This window comes from Coregonus clupeaformis, unplaced genomic scaffold (assembly GCF_020615455.1).
Source record: "Coregonus clupeaformis isolate EN_2021a unplaced genomic scaffold, ASM2061545v1 scaf0369, whole genome shotgun sequence".
Classification (NCBI taxonomy): domain Eukaryota; kingdom Metazoa; phylum Chordata; class Actinopteri; order Salmoniformes; family Salmonidae; genus Coregonus; species Coregonus clupeaformis.
In genome coordinates, this window is record NW_025533824.1 from 203,704 (window position 1) to 210,924 (window position 7,221).

The 7,221-nt window shown below is 38.2% G+C and overlaps 1 long non-coding RNA gene across 1 annotated transcript; it reads right to left on the reverse strand.

Annotated features, from left to right (window-relative positions):
- Positions 1-3,279: 3,279 nt before the first annotated feature.
- LOC121558384 lies at positions 3,280-3,997 on the reverse strand. Its single transcript, XR_005998521.2, has 2 exons — positions 3,636-3,997; positions 3,280-3,430 (listed from the first exon to the last, which is right to left on the reverse strand). It is a non-coding gene; the product is annotated as an uncharacterized LOC121558384 (long non-coding RNA).
- Positions 3,998-7,221: the final 3,224 nt, after the last annotated feature.

The window sequence follows — 7,221 nt, forward strand, 5'->3', positions numbered from 1 at the left end:
TTCACCTGGCAAAGAAAATGTGCTCACTCGTCAGCACAGTGGTGAAAGGAGCTAGCAAACAACACAGCTAACATAATCACTTCAAACTGAAGCTGTAAAGACTGAAAACTAGCTGCACTTCATTTCGTTTTACCTTTTTTCAATTGACATTTCTTTGTATATATCCATAAAAATGATGCCAGCTGATTCATGATTTCGACTGACTGAGAAACGCTGACTGCCTGCCTGTCTCGTCCCGACTCACGACATGTTCATTACTATGGGACAGCTGGAGATCGAATTTCAATATTGAAACAATGTTGCAAATGTTGGAGAGACAGACAGCAAGGTTTATACAAATCTCCGCTGTTGAAAAATAAATGTTAGTCTAAAAGAAATGTGAGATAATGTCTAAATGCTTTTTATAGTGGAGATCAAGTTTATATATTGCTTGGCTGGGCTGTTGAGACAGTGGATGAGACAATAGGCTTTTTAACGTCATAGATTTAGCCGGTGGTAACTTGTGGAAAAGTCACCGGCTAGAATTAGGTTTTAACCAATCATCATTCAGAATTAGACCCATCCATTGTATAATGTGTATATAAGCATGTAGAGGGATTCCATGTATCTTAGCTCTTTTTATAGAACAAGTCCATTTCAGCTAAAAGAGAGACACCTGTTTTGTTGTCATCTCCAATGGCCCTGAGTATTCCATCCACTGACTGAGAGGTGATTTAGCTTGTTATGTTCTTCAATGACAATTGAGTACTGAGTCAGATTCCCCTTTCCTGTGCTCAGCCACGTCTTCTAAGTATAATTTCAAGCAGTTTGACAACAACATGAGTGATCTGTTCAATAACATTGGACCACAAATTAGGCACAATTGAAGTCAGTAGATTTAATGAAAGGTGTTGATTTTCTCCAAAGAAAGGGAGGTACTGGTATTGTATATGAATAGTGAGTTGAGACCTGCCACCATGTTTGAAAGAAACACACGTGCCTCATAAATTGTGATTATTGTGGCGACAAACACTTGAATCGGAAGGATGCCAACAACAATTTCACTTGTTTCTTGACAATGCCTCCAAACTGCCTTTCACAATGAACATGATCATGAATCCAGTACTGTAGCCCTTTCCTTGGACACAGTAAAGTTGGACTGGGTTTAACTCAACTGTAAATAAATGTAATGTGTTTCTAAATAGAAAGGAGAAAGGACACTAAACGCTGACACAGTGCTCAGTTAGATTTCTATTTTCTTTTGCACTTGATACATAAGCCAAATTAAATCATAAATTGGCCACAGAATCCACTCAGTAAATGTTACAGAAAGTATGTATTGCACTGTAATGATTCTACATAACAGAGTGTTATGTCTGTGTTCTACACAATACATTTCTACATTCTGTAATGTTTGGCCATGTTATTTCGCCTAGTAATGATCCGATCAGATAACAACCAGACTGACGCTTTGACATTTTAGGACTGGAGATGTGCATCTCTGGTTTAATGCACAAAATCCCCAGGAGTGATTGGCACAAGGGCCTCTAGTGGGTATAATGGTAGTATGCTGTTACATATGGACAATGGTGGACTGGGACTGTTAACTACATAGATATTAGTTTGAGCTTTGATGACCAAGGTCCTCGGTCAGTAGTGCATTCTTTGAATCATTTTGTGAATGTTTAACCCAATGAGTTTGATCTCCTCCTTGATGATTGTACTTTAACTTTTTATTTTTAACGAGAACCAGTTGAAATGCACTTTATCCTATAGGTATATGTCTGTTATGTGATCTGTTGCTGGACGCAGAGGTTAAAAGGTTAGGGCAGCTCCCAGCCCTGGTGTTTGGTCCTCTCCATGGATTCTGACTTTCATTCTCTCATTACCAGTGAGTGAACACACCTTGTCTGAAGGTTGCTCCTATTCAGTATGGTATTCATACAGTGGCTCTTGGTTTTATAATGGGTGGGCATGACATGCATTAGTCTACACATGGAACCCAAGACTGAGATGAGCCTGGTTTGAGTATCTTTGATAAGAGGAACAAGTGACTGGGGGAAGAGTGTAATCGTTTTGGTCACAGTATACCAAAGGATGGGTGGAAGCGCATATCACCTCACACATCGTAGGTGGTATTGCAACAAAAATATATACTTTTAATTCTCAAATTACTGTAATGCTTAGATAAGACAGAAAGAAAGGGAATGAAATGTTAAAATGAAAGCTGTCCCAAAAATGTAACATATTTTCTCCTACCGTGTTTATCATGATGACACATTATTGCATTATTTCAGATGCAGGTTATAGTCTTTCACCATGATTTTCTTTTTTACTGACCCACTGTACAGTAGAGTATCTGTTTTCAGATGCACCCTGGGAGATTAGGTTTTCCAGCCCGTCCAGTGTGTCTGAGTGTAAATAGGAGAGGAATGCTCTCTCTTACTGTAACTCCAAACCAGAACTCTGTTGCTTTTCTGTTTCCAGCATATCTTTTGCTGATGGACTGACAACACACATGGTTGTGGATGGATTGTTATGTTACCATGTAGGCTACTGTATTGTAAAATGAAACCCTTTCTGTCTGTTCTGTAGATGCTGACCGGTTTTGTGTAGAAATTAAACACATTTCACATTTTAATGCTGATACATCAGTTTGAAGAGAGAAACAGGATGTCAGATTATGGGATTTGAATCTTTGCAAATTAACCCAATAAAAGTGATGACAGATTGGTTGTTGGATGGTTAATGTGGTTTGTGGTTTGAGGAAAAAATGTATTCTGATAAAAAAGGTTTAATATAGGTGTAAGGGATCGGGGGTTGGCTGGGTCTAGACAGAGTCTGACACTTCCCCGATCTACAGAGAGGGGGAGTCATCAGACTCGATCTGGTTCACCTGAGTTCTGAGCACACCTGTCCGTAATTAGGGTAGGATATAAGGTGTGCTCAGAAGTTCAGTCGGTGCGAGGTATTGTTCCATTGTGACTTGCTAAGCGTTTTGTTCCGAGAGAGAGAGAGAGAGTTTGTTGTTTTTGATTACCCGTGTATCCGACCTGTGCCTTGTTGTTTGACTCCCCGAATTGCTTAATCCTCTACTTGTCTACCCCAGTGATTACCGTTCTCTGATCCTGTGCCTGTGACCTCGACTACGACTAAGCCCGCTCCCTTGGTACCTCTGCCTGTCTCTGCCTGGCCCGGTTTTGACCACAGCCCGCCCGACCACGATTAAGCTATTCCCTTGTCTGTACTCTAATAAAGCATCGCTATTCTGCAATTGGATCTTACCACTCTGTCCGAGTATTCATTACAATAGGATTTATTTATGACTATAAATAGTTGTTAATCAAGGTGATTCTGATGAGATACAAGCATTATTGTTTTTTCCCTGATTTAAATCCTTCTCTTCTCAGTTGTTGGATGACAGATGTATGAAGGTTGCTTAGGAAGTAATCTATGGGAGGGAAAGAGAGAATCAATCAATGTATAAAGTGTTAGCACTAATTCTCTAAACAATGAGGTCTAACATTGTAATAGACAGCATCAGATGCCCCAAGATGTGTGGCTGGCAATATGAAAGACACTAGGCCTACAATATGAAACAGCGTGTTTGAAGTCAGATTGTCGTATGAAGAGAAAAAAATAGCACTGTATTTTACATCTCCCGCGATCCAACGGCTCTCCCATCTGCGCTCCTAACTCCAACTCCATCATCAGGATAGCCAGCTCGTTGACTTCGTCCATTTCGCTCCTCCTGACCCCATGGAAACCGGTCGGGGGACTAAACACCTCCAGAGGCTGGTAGTTGTTCACAACTAGGATGCCCGTGTCAGGCCACCGCTCTGTGTCTCTAACGGGCTGATGCTGCTGCTGCTGCACATTGCAATGATTATGGTCCTGCTGCAAAATTGAGGTCCAAATATCCCAGCATGCGTTGGACTGGTCATAGAGAGAGGGGAAGAATCTGGATTTGTTGGCATTCATCTTGTTTTCACTTTTCTGTAGGTCATGAATTCAGATTTGTTTGGATTTGAAAGGTGAATGCACCTGGTGATTCTGGAACCTTTACCTCAAGTTTATCATGTTCTAAACCTTTTGTTGCATTTTAAAAATTGCGCAGTAGGCTAAGCCTAATGCTAAAAGGAAACATTTAATGTCAAATATTGCGCAGGCTCAATCAGCAGGACCCCCACCCCCTCTCTCAATTATATCACCCTATTGCAGGAGAACTTTCCTCCAAAATAAAATATACTACAATAAAAAGACGACTGAAGTTTGTACATTTCAGACTTGATTATCCCTTATGAAAAAGCTATCAACCCCTACAAAAATGTCAATTTGTTATAATCCACATAATAATTCACATTTCGTGTTACTGCAGGATTATTTTCTTGCTGTATCAAACTGGCTCAAATTAAGATCCTACATCTATACTGCATGATTTTATCTGTTTAATGATATCACCAGCAATCAATAATTTGAGAAGAGTATGAAGAAAATAGGGTATTTTCAAAGTAGGCCTACACTAATGCTTAAAGACACCCAGAGTAGGTTACCTTCCGACACACATTTAAAAAAGGCTCAAGTGAAGAGAATGGGTATTCCAAATAATGAGGGGAAAGGCTAGCTTGATATCATCCTTCTACTGTTGGCAGAACAACTTCAAGGTAGGCTACTAACAGTTTTCTCACTCTAAATTATTTATTCAAAGATGTATATAAAAAAAAAAACATTTTGCACAATTATATAATATTGAATGAATACATGAAAACTACTAACTGACTAGTGTATGCTTACTACAGTAAGTAAACTACAGACCATGTCATACATTTTGACAATATTTGTGATCATAACTTTTTCTTACTGAAAAGTCTCATGTTTTGGGCAATATAGTGAAACTATCATCAATTTCTAATCTATAGAAGGACGAGTACTCCTGATTCTCCTAATGTAAAACAATTATTTTCCCCTAAATAGGACAAGATCCCTGCGACTGACCGAGTCAGAGTGCTATGGAACACTGGTTAAAACGGTTAACACAGAGCATCTGATGATTAACTGTCACGTTCTGTACTGACCTGCCACAAGTCACATGGTGTAAACTGGACGAATGCATCTGCAATCCTGTGACAACTTATTTTAGTGCCACTCTACCCTTATCTTTCAACGTCCAGATGTCACATGTGGTTTACTCCAAAAGGCCATGGGCGCTTTTCCATATGAGGCCTCTCTCTCATATCTCATTATATTGGTGGCAGACCCCCTCTTAAAAATAATACACATACATACATTAAGGCACGGTTACACACTGTATTGGCTATTTCCTTATTTAAACATGCATCTGGATTATAAAATGTCAATCATGTTTACTATATTTTACCTTTGACATTTCCCAACATTTTGCCTTAATGATACATAATTTATTACCGTATCATCTGTTTGTGTCTAATTAACATGACCCTGTTATAAAGAGGCTAGCTAAACACTAGTTAACATTGTAGTAGTCTTGTAACAACACAGCTTAATGACAGCATAAATAATAAAATAATAATAATAATATGCCATTTAGCAGACGCTTTTATCCAAAGCGACTTACAGTCATGCGTGCATACATTATTTTATTTTTTTTGTGTATGGGTGGTCCCGGGGATCGAACCCACTACCTTGGCGTTTCAAGCGCCGTGCTCTACCAGCTGAGCTACAGAGGACGTTCCAGATCAAGTTATTGAGGTAATAGTATACATTTATAAAGAATTCAAAACTTTATTTGTATGAAAACCCATTACAAAATAGATATTAACACATTTAAATTACTGTGGACCAGCATCAACAACCCAGTATCCCAAAGTTATCATGTCACAATCATTGATATCACCTGCTAATCATTGATTTAATTTTTTACAATATGGTTTCATACATACATTTGAATGCTAAAATCCATATCATGCTTTCTTTTGTGCTATATCAAACACATAATATATTCAGGAGAGATGGCATGTGTAGATTACAGTCCTTGTAGCCCAAAGTTATCATGTCACAATATTACTGTTGTAAAACACTGACATTCTTTGGAATTACACAGAATGGAATTTCAAATAACAATACAAGGGTATTTTTAGAGTAGGCCTAAAGTTTTGGATCTTTTCAGAGTAGGCCTAAAGTTTTGGGTCTTTTCAGAGTAGGCCTAATTTTGGGCTTTTACCCCTTTCACCTGTTATATTCTAAAGAATTGTTTAACCCTGGTCAGTAAGGTAAGTCTAGTGCCCAAGGGGTGTGTGTGAATATGTGTGTGTGTGTGTGTGTGTTCATCAGAGACTTGTGTACTTTTGTAGAGATTGTGTCAGATTTCATTGGAACTTTCTCATAACCTCAGCTATTGAGTTGGTCTGAAAGAGAGAGAGAGCATTTTCTGAAGTGGAAAGTTACAAGGACCTGTTTCCACATATTTGTCATTTGTTAAAGGGGTCATCTCTCCTGAACAAACAAAATTGTTTAATTATTGGCAGGAATCCTAACCAGATACGTTTTTAATGAAATATGGGATAACATTATGTATTTTGTCACTCATAAAAAAGTTGGCTGGGGTGCATTTGGTTACTTCGAAGTCCAGGGGATGGTGTTGAACTCTCAAAACACTTGTCCATTTGATACTGTAAGCCTGATTGGTTACCATAAAACTGCTGTAGCCTAAATGAAGCAAATTAGAAGTAATAATTATTTATGGGACCACGACAAGAAGTTTAAACTGTGAACTATAGCCAGTACAATGTCAGACAATCTGTAACAACTATGAGAAAATAAAATATAATAAAAAATATATATATATATATATGGGGGAATGGAAATGATGCAGACAATTACCTTGATAGAAGCCACAATCTATCTGCAATATTAAATTTGATCTACCCTCTAAAAAAATATGTATATAAAAAATATGTATATTATGTGGGTGAGAGGTTAAGAGAGCGGGGGTCCATATGTCTGAAAATTATATCTTTATTTTACAGTTGCCTTTTTTCAGTTACCTTTTTTCATGTATTTTGTTATTGTTATCATAAGAAGAAATAGCAAAAATGGCAATTTCCAAAGTGTCCAATTCCAGAATGTCATTCCAATGAATGAATTCATCTATGAAGCACACACACACACCTGCTTTACTTCGTAGCCAGACACACCAACACACCGTTTCTACAGTAACATGTGTGTCGTAGCCATGTTCTCAGCCATTTACCTTGATCTTCATGG